The sequence below is a fragment of the Perognathus longimembris genome, chromosome 2, assembly GCF_023159225.1.
Source record: "Perognathus longimembris pacificus isolate PPM17 chromosome 2, ASM2315922v1, whole genome shotgun sequence".
Classification (NCBI taxonomy): Eukaryota; Metazoa; Chordata; class Mammalia; order Rodentia; family Heteromyidae; genus Perognathus; species Perognathus longimembris.
The window spans coordinates 76,213,901-76,236,924 of record NC_063162.1 but is presented as its reverse complement, the minus strand read 5'-3'; the positions used below and the strand labels follow the sequence as shown (position 1 = coordinate 76,236,924).

The following is a 23,024-nucleotide window of genomic DNA, read 5'->3' as shown; positions in this document are numbered from 1 at the left end:
CCCTCTGCACCTGGGTAGGCACCCACGGCTGCTCTGCCCTGGAATCTCTCAGCCAAGTTGGCCCGCTGGATCTGCTGACAGCCGAGGCTCCCCTGGGGGCTTGTGGACTGGCTCAGCAAGACCACAGGCACACCAGGAGGCTTTGTTATCTACTCAAGCAACTTTGTTGAATTTCCTCTGTGTTTCTGTGTGCCCCTCTTTCTCCTGAGGTAGTCAGTGGTGGGATGGAAGCTCGGGGTCTTCAGGCTGCTAGGTGGGCCGGCAGGGGGGGCGTGCAGACAGGGAAGGCTTTCTTGGAACGCTTGAGCCAAGCCTCACGTCAGTGCTTTCAATTCATCTCTTCCAGGACTAGGGATCACCCAAACAGAAACCTGAGCAGAGCCACAGAGAAGGCCCTCGTGGACCCACAGGAGCTCTACTGGTCCAGGGAGCCGGTGGCGGACAGGGGTGGGGGCTAAGGGTGCTGGGGTGGGTGGGTGGGTGGAGGGGGAGCAGCTGGGGGCCAAAGGCTAGCTAGCACTGATGGCAGAAGGAAGTGAGAAGCCAGGCAGCCAGGCAAGAAGAGTGAGCGCTGCCCTCCCTGGTGTGTGGCGGGCTGGTGTGTGTGTGTGTGTGTGTGTGTGTGTGTGTGTGTGTGTGTGTGTGTGTGTGTGCTTGCGCTCAAGCCAGTGCAAGCGAGCGCGCGGGGGCGCCACCTAGTGGAAGGGCAGGGTGCGGCATGGGCAAGCTGTGTGCTGAGAGTGGGCTCCCTATGTGGGGCGGTGAGCATGGAGTGGGAGTTTTCGTGGGAGGGGAGCAGGTGATTGTAAACGGCAGGGCCCGAGCGTGGGAGTAGGGTGTGTAAGCTGGTGTGGAGAAAGTGGAGTGAAGGCAGGCTGAGAGGTGCGGGCTGGGGTTGTGAAGCGACAGGCCAGTTAGTGTGGCAGCTGTGGCGAGAGAAGAGGGGAGGCGAGGGAGGGAGGAGGCGGAAAGGGGTGGGGTGGGGAGAGAGGCTGGAGGGCCGGTCCCGCTCCCGTGGCCTGCTGGAGCGGGAGTCGAGCGGGGCAAAAAGCCTACAGCACCCGGTATTCCCAGGCGGTCTCCCATCCAAGTACTAACCAGGCCCGACCCTGCTTAGCTTCCGAGATCAGACGAGATCGGGCGCGTTCAGGGTGGTATGGCCGTAGACGCTCACTGCTGCTTCTCGCAGCCCCAAAAGCTGCTCTCGCCGCCTCTGCCGCCTGTCTCTGCGCACCACTGCCAGCCTCGGCCTCTGCCTGCGCCTCTGGACACACACACACGCACACACTCTCGCTGGGCCGGCTCGGGCGACGCGATCCACTGGATCGCACCCGAGGACCACAGCCTCTGCCAGCGAGCGCGCTGGCCCTTCTGGCTCTCGCCGCCTGCTCTCAGCTCACGGCTGCCACCCCCCCGACCCCCGCCCTTCCCCACACCCCACACACTCAACTCTCTCCCTCCCTCCCTCCCTCCCTCCCTCCCCCTCTAGCCCCCCAGTCTCACTAAGGTGCAGAGTGAGAAGGCCATGTTTCCTCCGCAGAGGCTCACCTTCCATCCTACCCCACAGCCTGGATCAGGGGTGCAAATGGAAGCGCTGAAGGCCAGTGGACTTGCAAGGTTCGCCCGCCACTTGTCTTCAGCGCCCACCGGGCTACCAAGGGACCGATTTGATATTTGCATGGGTGTGCATGAATTGCACTGCTTCGCCACGGTCTTGATCTCACTCTCTTGCCTCCCCAAAAGACCTTGCTTTTGCCACCGGCCGCGGACTGAGGAGAGGGCTGGGCTTTGCACAGAGCAATGTGGAATTCCCATCTCGAGTGCTTTTTGCAGAAGGACCTAACCCAGAAACCTAGCCCTCAACTGAAGCCCAGGGGGAGGGAATCGATTCGTAATGAGCGTCCCATTCCTCACCCCACCAGGAACCCTCACCCAAACCCTCAAGCCCATTGAAAGTCTGCCCTAAGCCCAAGCCTATGCCAATTGTCACCCTACCCCCAAACGTTCATACTGAAATCACACCTCAACCCTGTCCCCTTACTCTTGCTAATGCCAACCCTAACCCCGATTCGGACCCTATTCCACAGCCCAAACCTAAGCCCTAACACCTGATCGCAGCCGGCCGTGGAACCTCTCAGCAAGCCCCATTCTGTTGCTACTGCTTGGCCCTAGCCGGAATTGGCATCCTAACTCTAAGCAGAGCAGTAGTAGCCTGAAGGCCCAAGGCCACTGGAAGCCCTCACCTCATCTTTCCCGCTAAGGCTCCCACTAACGCTACCCTGAGCCCAAGCCTCACTCTAACAGGAACCCCTACCTTGTCCGGCAGTGGAAGCCCCCAAACAAGGCCAAAGCTGCTGCGTGCTTCTGAATGCAGAGCTTCCGGAGTCCCGGCAGCATTTGTCTCTGAAGAGCCTCATTTGCCCTCATCTATCCCGCCCTTGATTTCCAGTTCTGGAGAGTGCACCCTGGGAAAAGACAACCCGTGTCCCTCCTAGGTGGAAGTCTAACCACAAAGCAGCAGCCAGGCTTTGTCTTGCTTTCCCAGCCCTCGGGGCCTGGCCAGTGTGAGGCCAGCTGAACCTGTCAGGCCACACCTCTGATCGTCTCCATAGATCCCTCCATAGATCCATGGACCCTTGGACTGGTCCTTCCATCCAGCCGGCCACCCAGCCAGTCATCCACCCATCCATCCATCTAATCCATCCATCTAGCCATCCACCCATCCATCCAACAAGCCCCAAATCACCCTATGCAATGAGCCAGCATCCCCCAAGCAGGCAGGCAGGCAGGCAGGAGGTCCGGCAGGCGGCAGGCAGGCAGGCAGGCAGGCAGGCAGGCAAGCAAGCAAGCAAGCAAGCAAGCAAGCAAGCAAGAGCCATGAGGTTTCACACAGGGTCTGGCCTCAGGCTTGCTAGGCCGGCCATTCAGTCCCTGAGCCACAGAAACCCTAGCGTTTTGGTCAAGACTCGCTTTGCAGTGCTGGGAGCGTGTGCTCACCGTTCCAGGAGCAAGACAAGGACGGGTGTCTTCCAGTTGCCCCAGAAGAACCGGGCTGGAGGCTACCTCCTGCCCTATCAAGGTCTCACAGGCCAAGCTAGCACTGTGGCACCGAGCGGCAGGCACCCCAGCCATGGCTCTTTCTGCTTTGCCTAGGAGGAAAACACTGCCTGCTCTCACTTGGAACCCCGTCTGTATGTCCTTTCCCATCTGGCTGCGTCCATCTTGGCTTGAAGGCTAGGTGAGAGCAGTCAACCCCCAAGTATTCTCTAGTCGCTACCCACAACCAGTTCCCACCAGAGCGGTCAGACTGTTGGCCAGCGAACCTGTGTGTGGCCATGGCACCCGCTGCTTGGTGCTCCAGGATATCTTCAGGTAGACCTAAATGCACAGCAGGTCTCTAGATCCTACCAATGCCTAAAACCAGGAAAGCGGTGCCACCGGCAGGGACAACCAGGGGAGGACAGGAGTCCCCAGGATGGTGCACTGAATGGCCAGGTCCCCACTGGGGGAGAGCAGGAGTGAGAGGCTGGTGCCTTGTCTCTTCTCCACCTATCCAAACCAGGCTTGCCATGGCTGCCAGCACCATTGTGCCTCTGGGTTTGGTAAAAAGGGGAGGGGTGCTTCTCTCTCTAGTTCAGTCTCTCTCTAGCTTGTGCTCTCTCTCTCACTCTCTCCCTAACACTCACACACACACTTTCCCTCCCTCCCTCCTTCCCTCCCTCCCTCCCTCCCTTCCCCCCTCCCTCCCTTCCTCCATCACTCCCTCCCTTCTTAGTTCCTTCCCTCCCTCTCTCCCTCCCACTCTCCCTCCCTCCATCTCTCCCTTGCCTGTGCTCTACTCAATTCCAGGCTTCACCAGTACCCACACGAGTGGGGATGGCCTGCACCCAAGGGAAGGGGCTGCACCATGCCCCCAGGAACTCTGTCCTTCAGAGGACAGCCCGCCTCCTGTGCCATCCCTCCCACTCCCAATTGTGCTATGTGGCAGGGATTGAGCCTTCTATTCCCGGTGGCCAACTGCTTCTTCTGACGGCCAGTCTTCTTGGGGACTTGCTCCACCTGGTTTCTTTTCAGGTGGAAACCCTAGATGGCCCCAGGCCTCCTCCCTTGTGTTTCTTCATGGGGGGGCGGGGTGTGTGTGTGTGTTGGGGAGGATGTGTGGTGGATACAGCCTTGGTGAGATAAAGGAAGGAATGGGGACAGAGGTGGGGCTCCATCCACCAGTGTCCCCAAACCAAGCTGGTGTCCTCCCGCCGATCCCACTTTGCAGCATGTGCCTCCCAGGGGAGACTCCGTCTCCCAGCCATGCCTGGTCCCCTCTGCACCTGGGTAGGCACCCACGGCTGCTCTGCCCTGGAATCTCTCAGCCAAGTTGGCCCGCTGGATCTGCTGACAGCCGAGGCTCCCCTGGGGGCTTGTGGACTGGCTCAGCAAGACCACAGGCACACCAGGAGGCTTTGTTATCTACTCAAGCAACTTTGTTGAATTTCCTCTGTGTTTCTGTGTGCCCCTCTTTCTCCTGAGGTAGTCAGTGGTGGGATGGAAGCTCGGGGTCTTCAGGCTGCTAGGTGGGCCGGCAGGGGGGGCGTGCAGACAGGGAAGGCTTTCTTGGAACGCTTGAGCCAAGCCTCACGTCAGTGCTTTCAATTCATCTCTTCCAGGACTAGGGATCACCCAAACAGAAACCTGAGCAGAGCCACAGAGAAGGCCCTCGTGGACCCACAGGAGCTCTACTGGTCCAGGGAGCCGGTGGCGGACAGGGGTGGGGGCTAAGGGTGCTGGGGTGGGTGGGTGGGTGGAGGGGGAGCAGCTGGGGGCCAAAGGCTAGCTAGCACTGATGGCAGAAGGAAGTGAGAAGCCAGGCAGCCAGGCAAGAAGAGTGAGCGCTGCCCTCCCTGGTGTGTGGCGGGCTGTGTGTGTGTGTGTGTGTGTGTGTGTGTGTGTGTGTGTGTGTGTGTGTGCTTGCGCTCAAGCCAGTGCAAGCGAGCGCGCGGGGGCGCCACCTAGTGGAAGGGCAGGGTGCGGCATGGGCAAGCTGTGTGCTGAGAGTGGGCTCCCTATGTGGGGCGGTGAGCATGGAGTGGGAGTTTTCGTGGGAGGGGAGCAGGTGATTGTAAACGGCAGGGCCCGAGCGTGGGAGTAGGGTGTGTAAGCTGGTGTGGAGAAAGTGGAGTGAAGGCAGGCTGAGAGGTGCGGGCTGGGGTTGTGAAGCGACAGGCCAGTTAGTGTGGCAGCTGTGGCGAGAGAAGAGGGGAGGCGAGGGAGGGAGGAGGCGGAAAGGGGTGGGGTGGGGAGAGAGGCTGGAGGGCCGGTCCCGCTCCCGTGGCCTGCTGGAGCGGGAGTCGAGCGGGGCAAAAAGCCTACAGCACCCGGTATTCCCAGGCGGTCTCCCATCCAAGTACTAACCAGGCCCGACCCTGCTTAGCTTCCGAGATCAGACGAGATCGGGCGCGTTCAGGGTGGTATGGCCGTAGACGCTCACTGCTGCTTCTCGCAGCCCCAAAAGCTGCTCTCGCCGCCTCTGCCGCCTGTCTCTGCGCACCACTGCCAGCCTCGGCCTCTGCCTGCGCCTCTGGACACACACACACGCACACACTCTCGCTGGGCCGGCTCGGGCGACGCGATCCACTGGATCGCACCCGAGGACCACAGCCTCTGCCAGCGAGCGCGCTGGCCCTTCTGGCTCTCGCCGCCTGCTCTCAGCTCACGGCTGCCACCCCCCCGACCCCCGCCCTTCCCCACACCCCACACACTCAACTCTCCCTCCCTCCCTCCCTCCCTCCCTCCCTCCCCCTCTAGCCCCCCAGTCTCACTAAGGTGCAGAGTGAGAAGGCCATGTTTCCTCCGCAGAGGCTCACCTTCCATCCTACCCCACAGCCTGGATCAGGGGTGCAAATGGAAGCGCTGAAGGCCAGTGGACTTGCAAGGTTCGCCCGCCACTTGTCTTCAGCGCCCACCGGGCTACCAAGGGACCGATTTGATATTTGCATGGGTGTGCATGAATTGCACTGCTTCGCCACGGTCTTGATCTCACTCTCTTGCCTCCCCAAAAGACCTTGCTTTTGCCACCGGCCGCGGACTGAGGAGAGGGCTGGGCTTTGCACAGAGCAATGTGGAATTCCCATCTCGAGTGCTTTTTGCAGAAGGACCTAACCCAGAAACCTAGCCCTCAACTGAAGCCCAGGGGGAGGGAATCGATTCGTAATGAGCGTCCCATTCCTCACCCCACCAGGAACCCTCACCCAAACCCTCAAGCCCATTGAAAGTCTGCCCTAAGCCCAAGCCTATGCCAATTGTCACCCTACCCCCAAACGTTCATACTGAAATCACACCTCAACCCTGTCCCCTTACTCTTGCTAATGCCAACCCTAACCCCGATTCGGACCCTATTCCACAGCCCAAACCTAAGCCCTAACACCTGATCGCAGCCGGCCGTGGAACCTCTCAGCAAGCCCCATTCTGTTGCTACTGCTTGGCCCTAGCCGGAATTGGCATCCTAACTCTAAGCAGAGCAGTAGTAGCCTGAAGGCCCAAGGCCACTGGAAGCCCTCACCTCATCTTTCCCGCTAAGGCTCCCACTAACGCTACCCTGAGCCCAAGCCTCACTCTAACAGGAACCCCTACCTTGTCCGGCAGTGGAAGCCCCCAAACAAGGCCAAAGCTGCTGCGTGCTTCTGAATGCAGAGCTTCCGGAGTCCCGGCAGCATTTGTCTCTGAAGAGCCTCATTTGCCCTCATCTATCCCGCCCTTGATTTCCAGTTCTGGAGAGTGCACCCTGGGAAAAGACAACCCGTGTCCCTCCTAGGTGGAAGTCTAACCACAAAGCAGCAGCCAGGCTTTGTCTTGCTTTCCCAGCCCTCGGGGCCTGGCCAGTGTGAGGCCAGCTGAACCTGTCAGGCCACACCTCTGATCGTCTCCATAGATCCCTCCATAGATCCATGGACCCTTGGACTGGTCCTTCCATCCAGCCGGCCACCCAGCCAGTCATCCACCCATCCATCCATCTAATCCATCCATCTAGCCATCCACCCATCCATCCAACAAGCCCCAAATCACCCTATGCAATGAGCCAGCATCCCCCAAGCAGGCAGGCAGGCAGGCAGGAGGTCCGGCAGGCGGCAGGCAGGCAGGCAGGCAGGCAGGCAGGCAAGCAAGCAAGCAAGCAAGCAAGCAAGCAAGCAAGAGCCATGAGGTTTCACACAGGGTCTGGCCTCAGGCTTGCTAGGCCGGCCATTCAGTCCCTGAGCCACAGAAACCCTAGCGTTTTGGTCAAGACTCGCTTTGCAGTGCTGGGAGCGTGTGCTCACCGTTCCAGGAGCAAGACAAGGACGGGTGTCTTCCAGTTGCCCCAGAAGAACCGGGCTGGAGGCTACCTCCTGCCCTATCAAGGTCTCACAGGCCAAGCTAGCACTGTGGCACCGAGCGGCAGGCACCCCAGCCATGGCTCTTTCTGCTTTGCCTAGGAGGAAAACACTGCCTGCTCTCACTTGGAACCCCGTCTGTATGTCCTTTCCCATCTGGCTGCGTCCATCTTGGCTTGAAGGCTAGGTGAGAGCAGTCAACCCCCAAGTATTCTCTAGTCGCTACCCACAACCAGTTCCCACCAGAGCGGTCAGACTGTTGGCCAGCGAACCTGTGTGTGGCCATGGCACCCGCTGCTTGGTGCTCCAGGATATCTTCAGGTAGACCTAAATGCACAGCAGGTCTCTAGATCCTACCAATGCCTAAAACCAGGAAAGCGGTGCCACCGGCAGGGACAACCAGGGGAGGACAGGAGTCCCCAGGATGGTGCACTGAATGGCCAGGTCCCCACTGGGGGAGAGCAGGAGTGAGAGGCTGGTGCCTTGTCTCTTCTCCACCTATCCAAACCAGGCTTGCCATGGCTGCCAGCACCATTGTGCCTCTGGGTTTGGTAAAAAGGGGAGGGGTGCTTCTCTCTCTAGTTCAGTCTCTCTCTAGCTTGTGCTCTCTCTCTCACTCTCTCCCTAACACTCACACACACACTTTCCCTCCCTCCCTCCTTCCCTCCCTCCCTCCCTCCCTTCCCCCCTCCCTCCCTTCCTCCATCACTCCCTCCCTTCTTAGTTCCTTCCCTCCCTCTCTCCCTCCCACTCTCCCTCCCTCCATCTCTCCCTTGCCTGTGCTCTACTCAATTCCAGGCTTCACCAGTACCCACACGAGTGGGGATGGCCTGCACCCAAGGGAAGGGGCTGCACCATGCCCCCAGGAACTCTGTCCTTCAGAGGACAGCCCGCCTCCTGTGCCATCCCTCCCACTCCCAATTGTGCTATGTGGCAGGGATTGAGCCTTCTATTCCCGGTGGCCAACTGCTTCTTCTGACGGCCAGTCTTCTTGGGGACTTGCTCCACCTGGTTTCTTTTCAGGTGGAAACCCTAGATGGCCCCAGGCCTCCTCCCTTGTGTTTCTTCATGGGGGGGCGGGGTGTGTGTGTGTGTTGGGGAGGATGTGTGGTGGATACAGCCTTGGTGAGATAAAGGAAGGAATGGGGACAGAGGTGGGGCTCCATCCACCAGTGTCCCCAAACCAAGCTGGTGTCCTCCCGCCGATCCCACTTTGCAGCATGTGCCTCCCAGGGGAGACTCCGTCTCCCAGCCATGCCTGGTCCCCTCTGCACCTGGGTAGGCACCCACGGCTGCTCTGCCCTGGAATCTCTCAGCCAAGTTGGCCCGCTGGATCTGCTGACAGCCGAGGCTCCCCTGGGGGCTTGTGGACTGGCTCAGCAAGACCACAGGCACACCAGGAGGCTTTGTTATCTACTCAAGCAACTTTGTTGAATTTCCTCTGTGTTTCTGTGTGCCCCTCTTTCTCCTGAGGTAGTCAGTGGTGGGATGGAAGCTCGGGGTCTTCAGGCTGCTAGGTGGGCCGGCAGGGGGGGCGTGCAGACAGGGAAGGCTTTCTTGGAACGCTTGAGCCAAGCCTCACGTCAGTGCTTTCAATTCATCTCTTCCAGGACTAGGGATCACCCAAACAGAAACCTGAGCAGAGCCACAGAGAAGGCCCTCGTGGACCCACAGGAGCTCTACTGGTCCAGGGAGCCGGTGGCGGACAGGGGTGGGGGCTAAGGGTGCTGGGGTGGGTGGGTGGGTGGAGGGGGAGCAGCTGGGGGCCAAAGGCTAGCTAGCACTGATGGCAGAAGGAAGTGAGAAGCCAGGCAGCCAGGCAAGAAGAGTGAGCGCTGCCCTCCCTGGTGTGTGGCGGGCTGTGTGTGTGTGTGTGTGTGTGTGTGTGTGTGTGTGTGTGTGTGTGTGTGTGCTTGCGCTCAAGCCAGTGCAAGCGAGCGCGCGGGGGCGCCACCTAGTGGAAGGGCAGGGTGCGGCATGGGCAAGCTGTGTGCTGAGAGTGGGCTCCCTATGTGGGGCGGTGAGCATGGAGTGGGAGTTTTCGTGGGAGGGGAGCAGGTGATTGTAAACGGCAGGGCCCGAGCGTGGGAGTAGGGTGTGTAAGCTGGTGTGGAGAAAGTGGAGTGAAGGCAGGCTGAGAGGTGCGGGCTGGGGTTGTGAAGCGACAGGCCAGTTAGTGTGGCAGCTGTGGCGAGAGAAGAGGGGAGGCGAGGGAGGGAGGAGGCGGAAAGGGGTGGGGTGGGGAGAGAGGCTGGAGGGCCGGTCCCGCTCCCGTGGCCTGCTGGAGCGGGAGTCGAGCGGGGCAAAAAGCCTACAGCACCCGGTATTCCCAGGCGGTCTCCCATCCAAGTACTAACCAGGCCCGACCCTGCTTAGCTTCCGAGATCAGACGAGATCGGGCGCGTTCAGGGTGGTATGGCCGTAGACGCTCACTGCTGCTTCTCGCAGCCCCAAAAGCTGCTCTCGCCGCCTCTGCCGCCTGTCTCTGCGCACCACTGCCAGCCTCGGCCTCTGCCTGCGCCTCTGGACACACACACACGCACACACTCTCGCTGGGCCGGCTCGGGCGACGCGATCCACTGGATCGCACCCGAGGACCACAGCCTCTGCCAGCGAGCGCGCTGGCCCTTCTGGCTCTCGCCGCCTGCTCTCAGCTCACGGCTGCCACCCCCCCGACCCCCGCCCTTCCCCACACCCCACACACTCAACTCTCCCTCCCTCCCTCCCTCCCTCCCTCCCTCCCCCTCTAGCCCCCCAGTCTCACTAAGGTGCAGAGTGAGAAGGCCATGTTTCCTCCGCAGAGGCTCACCTTCCATCCTACCCCACAGCCTGGATCAGGGGTGCAAATGGAAGCGCTGAAGGCCAGTGGACTTGCAAGGTTCGCCCGCCACTTGTCTTCAGCGCCCACCGGGCTACCAAGGGACCGATTTGATATTTGCATGGGTGTGCATGAATTGCACTGCTTCGCCACGGTCTTGATCTCACTCTCTTGCCTCCCCAAAAGACCTTGCTTTTGCCACCGGCCGCGGACTGAGGAGAGGGCTGGGCTTTGCACAGAGCAATGTGGAATTCCCATCTCGAGTGCTTTTTGCAGAAGGACCTAACCCAGAAACCTAGCCCTCAACTGAAGCCCAGGGGGAGGGAATCGATTCGTAATGAGCGTCCCATTCCTCACCCCACCAGGAACCCTCACCCAAACCCTCAAGCCCATTGAAAGTCTGCCCTAAGCCCAAGCCTATGCCAATTGTCACCCTACCCCCAAACGTTCATACTGAAATCACACCTCAACCCTGTCCCCTTACTCTTGCTAATGCCAACCCTAACCCCGATTCGGACCCTATTCCACAGCCCAAACCTAAGCCCTAACACCTGATCGCAGCCGGCCGTGGAACCTCTCAGCAAGCCCCATTCTGTTGCTACTGCTTGGCCCTAGCCGGAATTGGCATCCTAACTCTAAGCAGAGCAGTAGTAGCCTGAAGGCCCAAGGCCACTGGAAGCCCTCACCTCATCTTTCCCGCTAAGGCTCCCACTAACGCTACCCTGAGCCCAAGCCTCACTCTAACAGGAACCCCTACCTTGTCCGGCAGTGGAAGCCCCCAAACAAGGCCAAAGCTGCTGCGTGCTTCTGAATGCAGAGCTTCCGGAGTCCCGGCAGCATTTGTCTCTGAAGAGCCTCATTTGCCCTCATCTATCCCGCCCTTGATTTCCAGTTCTGGAGAGTGCACCCTGGGAAAAGACAACCCGTGTCCCTCCTAGGTGGAAGTCTAACCACAAAGCAGCAGCCAGGCTTTGTCTTGCTTTCCCAGCCCTCGGGGCCTGGCCAGTGTGAGGCCAGCTGAACCTGTCAGGCCACACCTCTGATCGTCTCCATAGATCCCTCCATAGATCCATGGACCCTTGGACTGGTCCTTCCATCCAGCCGGCCACCCAGCCAGTCATCCACCCATCCATCCATCTAATCCATCCATCTAGCCATCCACCCATCCATCCAACAAGCCCCAAATCACCCTATGCAATGAGCCAGCATCCCCCAAGCAGGCAGGCAGGCAGGCAGGAGGTCCGGCAGGCGGCAGGCAGGCAGGCAGGCAGGCAGGCAGGCAAGCAAGCAAGCAAGCAAGCAAGCAAGCAAGCAAGAGCCATGAGGTTTCACACAGGGTCTGGCCTCAGGCTTGCTAGGCCGGCCATTCAGTCCCTGAGCCACAGAAACCCTAGCGTTTTGGTCAAGACTCGCTTTGCAGTGCTGGGAGCGTGTGCTCACCGTTCCAGGAGCAAGACAAGGACGGGTGTCTTCCAGTTGCCCCAGAAGAACCGGGCTGGAGGCTACCTCCTGCCCTATCAAGGTCTCACAGGCCAAGCTAGCACTGTGGCACCGAGCGGCAGGCACCCCAGCCATGGCTCTTTCTGCTTTGCCTAGGAGGAAAACACTGCCTGCTCTCACTTGGAACCCCGTCTGTATGTCCTTTCCCATCTGGCTGCGTCCATCTTGGCTTGAAGGCTAGGTGAGAGCAGTCAACCCCCAAGTATTCTCTAGTCGCTACCCACAACCAGTTCCCACCAGAGCGGTCAGACTGTTGGCCAGCGAACCTGTGTGTGGCCATGGCACCCGCTGCTTGGTGCTCCAGGATATCTTCAGGTAGACCTAAATGCACAGCAGGTCTCTAGATCCTACCAATGCCTAAAACCAGGAAAGCGGTGCCACCGGCAGGGACAACCAGGGGAGGACAGGAGTCCCCAGGATGGTGCACTGAATGGCCAGGTCCCCACTGGGGGAGAGCAGGAGTGAGAGGCTGGTGCCTTGTCTCTTCTCCACCTATCCAAACCAGGCTTGCCATGGCTGCCAGCACCATTGTGCCTCTGGGTTTGGTAAAAAGGGGAGGGGTGCTTCTCTCTCTAGTTCAGTCTCTCTCTAGCTTGTGCTCTCTCTCTCACTCTCTCCCTAACACTCACACACACACTTTCCCTCCCTCCCTCCTTCCCTCCCTCCCTCCCTCCCTTCCCCCCTCCCTCCCTTCCTCCATCACTCCCTCCCTTCTTAGTTCCTTCCCTCCCTCTCTCCCTCCCACTCTCCCTCCCTCCATCTCTCCCTTGCCTGTGCTCTACTCAATTCCAGGCTTCACCAGTACCCACACGAGTGGGGATGGCCTGCACCCAAGGGAAGGGGCTGCACCATGCCCCCAGGAACTCTGTCCTTCAGAGGACAGCCCGCCTCCTGTGCCATCCCTCCCACTCCCAATTGTGCTATGTGGCAGGGATTGAGCCTTCTATTCCCGGTGGCCAACTGCTTCTTCTGACGGCCAGTCTTCTTGGGGACTTGCTCCACCTGGTTTCTTTTCAGGTGGAAACCCTAGATGGCCCCAGGCCTCCTCCCTTGTGTTTCTTCATGGGGGGGCGGGGTGTGTGTGTGTGTTGGGGAGGATGTGTGGTGGATACAGCCTTGGTGAGATAAAGGAAGGAATGGGGACAGAGGTGGGGCTCCATCCACCAGTGTCCCCAAACCAAGCTGGTGTCCTCCCGCCGATCCCACTTTGCAGCATGTGCCTCCCAGGGGAGACTCCGTCTCCCAGCCATGCCTGGTCCCCTCTGCACCTGGGTAGGCACCCACGGCTGCTCTGCCCTGGAATCTCTCAGCCAAGTTGGCCCGCTGGATCTGCTGACAGCCGAGGCTCCCCTGGGGGCTTGTGGACTGGCTCAGCAAGACCACAGGCACACCAGGAGGCTTTGTTATCTACTCAAGCAACTTTGTTGAATTTCCTCTGTGTTTCTGTGTGCCCCTCTTTCTCCTGAGGTAGTCAGTGGTGGGATGGAAGCTCGGGGTCTTCAGGCTGCTAGGTGGGCCGGCAGGGGGGGCGTGCAGACAGGGAAGGCTTTCTTGGAACGCTTGAGCCAAGCCTCACGTCAGTGCTTTCAATTCATCTCTTCCAGGACTAGGGATCACCCAAACAGAAACCTGAGCAGAGCCACAGAGAAGGCCCTCGTGGACCCACAGGAGCTCTACTGGTCCAGGGAGCCGGTGGCGGACAGGGGTGGGGGCTAAGGGTGCTGGGGTGGGTGGGTGGGTGGAGGGGGAGCAGCTGGGGGCCAAAGGCTAGCTAGCACTGATGGCAGAAGGAAGTGAGAAGCCAGGCAGCCAGGCAAGAAGAGTGAGCGCTGCCCTCCCTGGTGTGTGGCGGGCTGGTGTGTGTGTGTGTGTGTGTGTGTGTGTGTGTGTGTGTGTGTGTGTGTGCTTGCGCTCAAGCCAGTGCAAGCGAGCGCGCGGGGGCGCCACCTAGTGGAAGGGCAGGGTGCGGCATGGGCAAGCTGTGTGCTGAGAGTGGGCTCCCTATGTGGGGCGGTGAGCATGGAGTGGGAGTTTTCGTGGGAGGGGAGCAGGTGATTGTAAACGGCAGGGCCCGAGCGTGGGAGTAGGGTGTGTAAGCTGGTGTGGAGAAAGTGGAGTGAAGGCAGGCTGAGAGGTGCGGGCTGGGGTTGTGAAGCGACAGGCCAGTTAGTGTGGCAGCTGTGGCGAGAGAAGAGGGGAGGCGAGGGAGGGAGGAGGCGGAAAGGGGTGGGGTGGGGAGAGAGGCTGGAGGGCCGGTCCCGCTCCCGTGGCCTGCTGGAGCGGGAGTCGAGCGGGGCAAAAAGCCTACAGCACCCGGTATTCCCAGGCGGTCTCCCATCCAAGTACTAACCAGGCCCGACCCTGCTTAGCTTCCGAGATCAGACGAGATCGGGCGCGTTCAGGGTGGTATGGCCGTAGACGCTCACTGCTGCTTCTCGCAGCCCCAAAAGCTGCTCTCGCCGCCTCTGCCGCCTGTCTCTGCGCACCACTGCCAGCCTCGGCCTCTGCCTGCGCCTCTGGACACACACACACGCACACACTCTCGCTGGGCCGGCTCGGGCGACGCGATCCACTGGATCGCACCCGAGGACCACAGCCTCTGCCAGCGAGCGCGCTGGCCCTTCTGGCTCTCGCCGCCTGCTCTCAGCTCACGGCTGCCACCCCCCCGACCCCCGCCCTTCCCCACACCCCACACACTCAACTCTCTCCCTCCCTCCCTCCCTCCCTCCCTCCCTCCCCCTCTAGCCCCCCAGTCTCACTAAGGTGCAGAGTGAGAAGGCCATGTTTCCTCCGCAGAGGCTCACCTTCCATCCTACCCCACAGCCTGGATCAGGGGTGCAAATGGAAGCGCTGAAGGCCAGTGGACTTGCAAGGTTCGCCCGCCACTTGTCTTCAGCGCCCACCGGGCTACCAAGGGACCGATTTGATATTTGCATGGGTGTGCATGAATTGCACTGCTTCGCCACGGTCTTGATCTCACTCTCTTGCCTCCCCAAAAGACCTTGCTTTTGCCACCGGCCGCGGACTGAGGAGAGGGCTGGGCTTTGCACAGAGCAATGTGGAATTCCCATCTCGAGTGCTTTTTGCAGAAGGACCTAACCCAGAAACCTAGCCCTCAACTGAAGCCCAGGGGGAGGGAATCGATTCGTAATGAGCGTCCCATTCCTCACCCCACCAGGAACCCTCACCCAAACCCTCAAGCCCATTGAAAGTCTGCCCTAAGCCCAAGCCTATGCCAATTGTCACCCTACCCCCAAACGTTCATACTGAAATCACACCTCAACCCTGTCCCCTTACTCTTGCTAATGCCAACCCTAACCCCGATTCGGACCCTATTCCACAGCCCAAACCTAAGCCCTAACACCTGATCGCAGCCGGCCGTGGAACCTCTCAGCAAGCCCCATTCTGTTGCTACTGCTTGGCCCTAGCCGGAATTGGCATCCTAACTCTAAGCAGAGCAGTAGTAGCCTGAAGGCCCAAGGCCACTGGAAGCCCTCACCTCATCTTTCCCGCTAAGGCTCCCACTAACGCTACCCTGAGCCCAAGCCTCACTCTAACAGGAACCCCTACCTTGTCCGGCAGTGGAAGCCCCCAAACAAGGCCAAAGCTGCTGCGTGCTTCTGAATGCAGAGCTTCCGGAGTCCCGGCAGCATTTGTCTCTGAAGAGCCTCATTTGCCCTCATCTATCCCGCCCTTGATTTCCAGTTCTGGAGAGTGCACCCTGGGAAAAGACAACCCGTGTCCCTCCTAGGTGGAAGTCTAACCACAAAGCAGCAGCCAGGCTTTGTCTTGCTTTCCCAGCCCTCGGGGCCTGGCCAGTGTGAGGCCAGCTGAACCTGTCAGGCCACACCTCTGATCGTCTCCATAGATCCCTCCATAGATCCATGGACCCTTGGACTGGTCCTTCCATCCAGCCGGCCACCCAGCCAGTCATCCACCCATCCATCCATCTAATCCATCCATCTAGCCATCCACCCATCCATCCAACAAGCCCCAAATCACCCTATGCAATGAGCCAGCATCCCCCAAGCAGGCAGGCAGGCAGGCAGGAGGTCCGGCAGGCGGCAGGCAGGCAGGCAGGCAGGCAGGCAGGCAAGCAAGCAAGCAAGCAAGCAAGCAAGCAAGCAAGAGCCATGAGGTTTCACACAGGGTCTGGCCTCAGGCTTGCTAGGCCGGCCATTCAGTCCCTGAGCCACAGAAACCCTAGCGTTTTGGTCAAGACTCGCTTTGCAGTGCTGGGAGCGTGTGCTCACCGTTCCAGGAGCAAGACAAGGACGGGTGTCTTCCAGTTGCCCCAGAAGAACCGGGCTGGAGGCTACCTCCTGCCCTATCAAGGTCTCACAGGCCAAGCTAGCACTGTGGCACCGAGCGGCAGGCACCCCAGCCATGGCTCTTTCTGCTTTGCCTAGGAGGAAAACACTGCCTGCTCTCACTTGGAACCCCGTCTGTATGTCCTTTCCCATCTGGCTGCGTCCATCTTGGCTTGAAGGCTAGGTGAGAGCAGTCAACCCCCAAGTATTCTCTAGTCGCTACCCACAACCAGTTCCCACCAGAGCGGTCAGACTGTTGGCCAGCGAACCTGTGTGTGGCCATGGCACCCGCTGCTTGGTGCTCCAGGATATCTTCAGGTAGACCTAAATGCACAGCAGGTCTCTAGATCCTACCAATGCCTAAAACCAGGAAAGCGGTGCCACCGGCAGGGACAACCAGGGGAGGACAGGAGTCCCCAGGATGGTGCACTGAATGGCCAGGTCCCCACTGGGGGAGAGCAGGAGTGAGAGGCTGGTGCCTTGTCTCTTCTCCACCTATCCAAACCAGGCTTGCCATGGCTGCCAGCACCATTGTGCCTCTGGGTTTGGTAAAAAGGGGAGGGGTGCTTCTCTCTCTAGTTCAGTCTCTCTCTAGCTTGTGCTCTCTCTCTCACTCTCTCCCTAACACTCACACACACACTTTCCCTCCCTCCCTCCTTCCCTCCCTCCCTCCCTCCCTTCCCCCCTCCCTCCCTTCCTCCATCACTCCCTCCCTTCTTAGTTCCTTCCCTCCCTCTCTCCCTCCCACTCTCCCTCCCTCCATCTCTCCCTTGCCTGTGCTCTACTCAATTCCAGGCTTCACCAGTACCCACACGAGTGGGGATGGCCTGCACCCAAGGGAAGGGGCTGCACCATGCCCCCAGGAACTCTGTCCTTCAGAGGACAGCCCGCCTCCTGTGCCATCCCTCCCACTCCCAATTGTGCTATGTGGCAGGGATTGAGCCTTCTATTCCCGGTGGCCAACTGCTTCTTCTGACGGCCAGTCTTCTTGGGGACTTGCTCCACCTGGTTTCTTTTCAGGTGGAAACCCTAGATGGCCCCAGGCCTCCTCCCTTGTGTTTCTTCATGGGGGGGCGGGGTGTGTGTGTGTGTTGGGGAGGATGTGTGGTGGATACAGCCTTGGTGAGATAAAGGAAGGAATGGGGACAGAGGTGGGGCTCCATCCACCAGTGTCCCCAAACCAAGCTGGTGTCCTCCCGCCGATCCCACTTTGCAGCATGTGCCTCCCAGGGGAGACTCCGTCTCCCAGCCATGCCTGGTCCCCTCTGCACCTGGGTAGGCACCCACGGCTGCTCTGCCCTGGAATCTCTCAGCCAAGTTGGCCCGCTGGATCTGCTGACAGCCGAGGCTCCCCTGGGGGCTTGTGGACTGGCTCAGCAAGACCACAGGCACACCAGGAGGCTTTGTTATCTACTCAAGCAACTTTGTTGAATTTCCTCTGTGTTTCTGTGTGCCCCTCTTTCTCCTGAGGTAGTCAGTGGTGGGATGGAAGCTCGGGGTCTTCAGGCTGCTAGGTGGGCCGGCAGGGGGGGCGTGCAGACAGGGAAGGCTTTCTTGGAACGCTTGAGCCAAGCCTCACGTCAGTGCTTTCAATTCATCTCTTCCAGGACTAGGGATCACCCAAACAGAAACCTGAGCAGAGCCACAGAGAAGGCCCTCGTGGACCCACAGGAGCTCTACTGGTCCAGGGAGCCGGTGGCGGACAGGGGTGGGGGCTAAGGGTGCTGGGGTGGGTGGGTGGGTGGAGGGGGAGCAGCTGGGGGCCAAAGGCTAGCTAGCACTGATGGCAGAAGGAAGTGAGAAGCCAGGCAGCCAGGCAAGAAGAGTGAGCGCTGCCCTCCCTGGTGTGTGGCGGGCTGTGTGTGTGTGTGTGTGTGTGTGTGTGTGTGTGTGTGTGTGTGTGTGTGTGCTTGCGCTCAAGCCAGTGCAAGCGAGCGCGCGGGGGCGCCACCTAGTGGAAGGGCAGGGTGCGGCATGGGCAAGCTGTGTGCTGAGAGTGGGCTCCCTATGTGGGGCGGTGAGCATGGAGTGGGAGTTTTCGTGGGAGGGGAGCAGGTGATTGTAAACGGCAGGGCCCGAGCGTGGGAGTAGGGTGTGTAAGCTGGTGTGGAGAAAGTGGAGTGAAGGCAGGCTGAGAGGTGCGGGCTGGGGTTGTGAAGCGACAGGCCAGTTAGTGTGGCAGCTGTGGCGAGAGAAGAGGGGAGGCGAGGGAGGGAGGAGGCGGAAAGGGGTGGGGTGGGGAGAGAGGCTGGAGGGCCGGTCCCGCTCCCGTGGCCTGCTGGAGCGGGAGTCGAGCGGGGCAAAAAGCCTACAGCACCCGGTATTCCCAGGCGGTCTCCCATCCAAGTACTAACCAGGCCCGACCCTGCTTAGCTTCCGAGATCAGACGAGATCGGGCGCGTTCAGGGTGGTATGGCCGTAGACGCTCACTGCTGCTTCTCGCAGCCCCAAAAGCTGCTCTCGCCGCCTCTGCCGCCTGTCTCTGCGCACCACTGCCAGCCTCGGCCTCTGCCTGCGCCTCTGGACACACACACACGCACACACTCTCGCTGGGCCGGCTCGGGCGACGCGATCCACTGGATCGCACCCGAGGACCACAGCCTCTGCCAGCGAGCGCGCTGGCCCTTCTGGCTCTCGCCGCCTGCTCTCAGCTCACGGCTGCCACCCCCCCGACCCCCGCCCTTCCCCACACCCCACACACTCAACTCTCCCTCCCTCCCTCCCTCCCTCCCTCCCTCCCCCTCTAGCCCCCCAGTCTCACTAAGGTGCAGAGTGAGAAGGCCATGTTTCCTCCGCAGAGGCTCACCTTCCATCCTACCCCACAGCCTGGATCAGGGGTGCAAATGGAAGCGCTGAAGGCCAGTGGACTTGCAAGGTTCGCCCGCCACTTGTCTTCAGCGCCCACCGGGCTACCAAGGGACCGATTTGATATTTGCATGGGTGTGCATGAATTGCACTGCTTCGCCACGGTCTTGATCTCACTCTCTTGCCTCCCCAAAAGACCTTGCTTTTGCCACCGGCCGCGGACTGAGGAGAGGGCTGGGCTTTGCACAGAGCAATGTGGAATTCCCATCTCGAGTGCTTTTTGCAGAAGGACCTAACCCAGAAACCTAGCCCTCAACTGAAGCCCAGGGGGAGGGAATCGATTCGTAATGAGCGTCCCATTCCTCACCCCACCAGGAACCCTCACCCAAACCCTCAAGCCCATTGAAAGTCTGCCCTAAGCCCAAGCCTATGCCAATTGTCACCCTACCCCCAAACGTTCATACTGAAATCACACCTCAACCCTGTCCCCTTACTCTTGCTAATGCCAACCCTAACCCCGATTCGGACCCTATTCCACAGCCCAAACCTAAGCCCTAACACCTGATCGCAGCCGGCCGTGGAACCTCTCAGCAAGCCCCATTCTGTTGCTACTGCTTGGCCCTAGCCGGAATTGGCATCCTAACTCTAAGCAGAGCAGTAGTAGCCTGAAGGCCCAAGGCCACTGGAAGCCCTCACCTCATCTTTCCCGCTAAGGCTCCCACTAACGCTACCCTGAGCCCAAGCCTCACTCTAACAGGAACCCCTACCTTGTCCGGCAGTGGAAGCCCCCAAACAAGGCCAAAGCTGCTGCGTGCTTCTGAATGCAGAGCTTCCGGAGTCCCGGCAGCATTTGTCTCTGAAGAGCCTCATTTGCCCTCATCTATCCCGCCCTTGATTTCCAGTTCTGGAGAGTGCACCCTGGGAAAAGACAACCCGTGTCCCTCCTAGGTGGAAGTCTAACCACAAAGCAGCAGCCAGGCTTTGTCTTGCTTTCCCAGCCCTCGGGGCCTGGCCAGTGTGAGGCCAGCTGAACCTGTCAGGCCACACCTCTGATCGTCTCCATAGATCCCTCCATAGATCCATGGACCCTTGGACTGGTCCTTCCATCCAGCCGGCCACCCAGCCAGTCATCCACCCATCCATCCATCTAATCCATCCATCTAGCCATCCACCCATCCATCCAACAAGCCCCAAATCACCCTATGCAATGAGCCAGCATCCCCCAAGCAGGCAGGCAGGCAGGCAGGAGGTCCGGCAGGCTGGCAGGCAGGCAGGCAGGCAGGCAAGCAAGCAAGCAAGCAAGCAAGCAAGCAAGCAAGAGCCATGAGGTTTCACACAGGGTCTGGCCTCAGGCTTGCTAGGCCGGCCATTCAGTCCCTGAGCCACAGAAACCCTAGCGTTTTGGTCAAGACTCGCTTTGCAGTGCTGGGAGTGTGTGCTCACCGTTCCAGGAGCAAGACAAGGACGGGTGTCTTCCAGTTGCCCCAGAAGAACCGGGCTGGAGGCTACCTCCTGCCCTATCAAGGTCTCACAGGCCAAGCTAGCACTGTGGCACCGAGCGGCAGGCACCCCAGCCATGGCTCTTTCTGCTTTGCCTAGGAGGAAAACACTGCCTGCTCTCACTTGGAACCCCGTCTGTATGTCCTTTCCCATCTGGCTGCGTCCATCTTGGCTTGGAGGCTAGGTGAGAGCAGTCAACCCCCAAGTATTCTCTAGTCGCTACCCACAACCAGTTCCCACCAGAGCGGTCAGACTGTTGGCCAGCGAACCTGTGTGTGGCCATGGCACCCGCTGCTTGGTGCTCCAGGATATCTTCAGGTAGACCTAAATGCACAGCAGGTCTCTAGATCCTACCAATGCCTAAAACCAGGACAGTGGCTCCACAGGGGCAATAAGCCATTTTGGCTCCAGCATCACAGGTAGTGGATGTCCAAAACAAAATATTCATCTCTGTGTAGCCTGTGAGATGTAACTCAATAGTAAACTAGCTTTACATGGGAGGACTTGGCTATGCCTTTTTTTTTTTAATTTTTTTTTGGCCAGTCCTGGGCCTTGGACTCAGGGCCTGAGCACTGTCCCTGGCTTCTTCCCGCTCAAGGCTACCACTCTGCCACTTGAGCCACAGCACCGCTTCTGGCCGTTTTCTGTATATGTGGTGCTGTGGAATCGAACCTAGGGGCCTCATGTATCCGAGGCAGGCACTCTTGCCACTAGGCTATATCCCCAGCCCGTTGGCTATGCCTTTTCTTATAGATTACTCACCTCAAATTCCCTGGCTATTGGGTCATTTCTGTTAGCTAATTGCCTTTGTCCAGAAGAAAGATAAGAGAGCTTTATAAGTACATAGTTAAACCTTTGAAGCACTACCTAGGCTTAGATCCCACAGATCTGAGCCTGGGTCTTTAGCTTTATTTTACTTTAGCTGTACTTTTTTTACTGGGTCTTTAGCTTTTACTTTTGAGAGATGGCTTCCCAGCTTTTGAGAATGACATTCGTTCTTGGAGTATAAAACTTTACTTTAAAAAATTACATTTATGTCAAACGATAAAAATATGTATAATTACAAGTTTGCAATTTTTAATGTGAATTTAGCTGAAGTTATGTTTGTAACCCTAGCTACTCAAGAGGCTGATATTTGAGAATTGCTATTAGAAGGCAACCCAAGTTCAGGCAACCCAAGTTCTTATTTCCAATTAACTAGAATAAAGCCAGAACTGGAGCTGTGGTTCAAGTGGTAGCTTGAGTGAAAACCCTAAGGAACTCAGCCCCGGCCCTGGGTTCAAGCCCCAGTACTGTCACACACACACACACACACACACACACATACTGTTCTTACAAAACTTAATTTTTTTGCCTTTGTCTGAGGCAAAAGACATAAAATATGTGAGTTAGAGATATTTCTGTGGAAGTAATTGGGGAGATGCCCAGACCTAGGTGTCTTCTAATGCTGATTTGGTTTAGATTGATGTTAATAAAAACAAATTAGAAATAGGGGAAGGCCTCAGTGGCTCATGCCTATAATTCCAGCTACTCAAGAGGCTGAGATCTGAGGATCATGTTCAAAGTCAGCCAAGACAGAAAAGTCTGTGAGACTCTTATCTCCATCTAACTACCAGAAAACCGGAATGGCACTTTGGCTCAAGTGCTAGCGTGCTAGCCTTGAGCTGAAAGACAATGCCCAGGTCCAGAGTTCATGCCCCCTAAATAACAAAAAAGTAGAAAAAAATTAACTCAATGATTTCCAATGATTGTTGTTGTTTTTAATTCTCTTATGCAGAGACTTAACCAATGCTTCCTAAAATGATGTCCTAAGTGCTGAGCCACTTAAAAACCTCCTTTACCTGCTTAAGTCAACTGAGGATCCTGTACTCATTGAAAGAGCCTTAGGTGCTCTGGGTCACAATGCAGCCTTTCGGCTAACCAAGTAAGTACCTTCATTTGGCAAACAAGCTCCTTCTGCTTTTACACACTAGGAGTAATAACTCTGGATTAACCTCTTTGAATTCCACTTTCTTCATCCGTACTATGTGGCTAACTAATGCTTACAACATGTTTGTTTTCTGAGGCAAAGCACAGCCTCAGGGGACCATTTTTAATATGTCTCCAGGTCCCTGTGAAGCTGGTCACCAGCAGCATCTTACTCATAACTGTATCTATTCAGCATTTGGCAGTACATTGCCTTCTATTTAAGTCTATAACTGCTACATCTTTAAATTGTGTAACAGGTCTTATCAGTGTGATTCTGATAAGAATTAGTATGGGCAGGATCAGGGGAATGTGGCTTAGTGGTAGAGTGCCTGCCTAGAATGCATAAAGCTCTAGGCTTGATTCCTTAGTACTACATAAACAGAAAAACTAGAAGTGGCCCTGTGGCTCAAGTGGTAGAGTGCTAGCCTTGAGCAAAAGAAACTCAGGGACAGTGCCCAGGCCCTGTGTTCAAGCCCCAGGACTGGAAAAAAAAAAAGAAATAGTATTGAATGTGAATGGTTTCTCCAAGTAGAGATAACACAAAGACTAAAGAGCCTACTTTGAATATTTCCTCTCCCCACTTCCTTTCTCATAGAGACCAAGTAAAATCATTTTTGTAATTTTTTCACCTAATGTCTTCTGTTAATGTTGTCCTAAATACAATATTACTTTGAATTTACAGTGGAGTTGTTTATTTTGGGGGGATGACAAGGTTTACTGTAAACTTTGGCCATTATTAGGGAGGTGTTAAAATGTTGAATT

General features: G+C 57.9%; 5 non-coding genes across 5 annotated transcripts; all 5 read right to left on the bottom strand.

Annotated features, from left to right (window-relative positions):
• Positions 1-1,049: 1,049 nt before the first annotated feature.
• On the bottom strand, positions 1,050-1,168 carry LOC125347505. The gene has a single exon (XR_007210256.1). It is a non-coding gene; the product is annotated as a 5S ribosomal RNA (ribosomal RNA).
• Positions 1,169-5,357: 4,189 nt separating this feature from the next.
• Positions 5,358-5,476, bottom strand: LOC125347494. Its single transcript, XR_007210248.1, has one exon. It is a non-coding gene; the product is annotated as a 5S ribosomal RNA (ribosomal RNA).
• Positions 5,477-9,669: 4,193 nt separating this feature from the next.
• Positions 9,670-9,788, bottom strand: LOC125347482. The gene has a single exon (XR_007210246.1). It is a non-coding gene; the product is annotated as a 5S ribosomal RNA (ribosomal RNA).
• Positions 9,789-13,980: 4,192 nt separating this feature from the next.
• On the bottom strand, positions 13,981-14,099 carry LOC125347476. The gene has a single exon (XR_007210242.1). It is a non-coding gene; the product is annotated as a 5S ribosomal RNA (ribosomal RNA).
• A 4,195-nt stretch (positions 14,100-18,294) lies between these two features.
• LOC125347367 lies at positions 18,295-18,413 on the bottom strand. The gene has a single exon (XR_007210157.1). It is a non-coding gene; the product is annotated as a 5S ribosomal RNA (ribosomal RNA).
• Between the last annotated feature and the right edge of the window lie 4,611 nt (positions 18,414-23,024).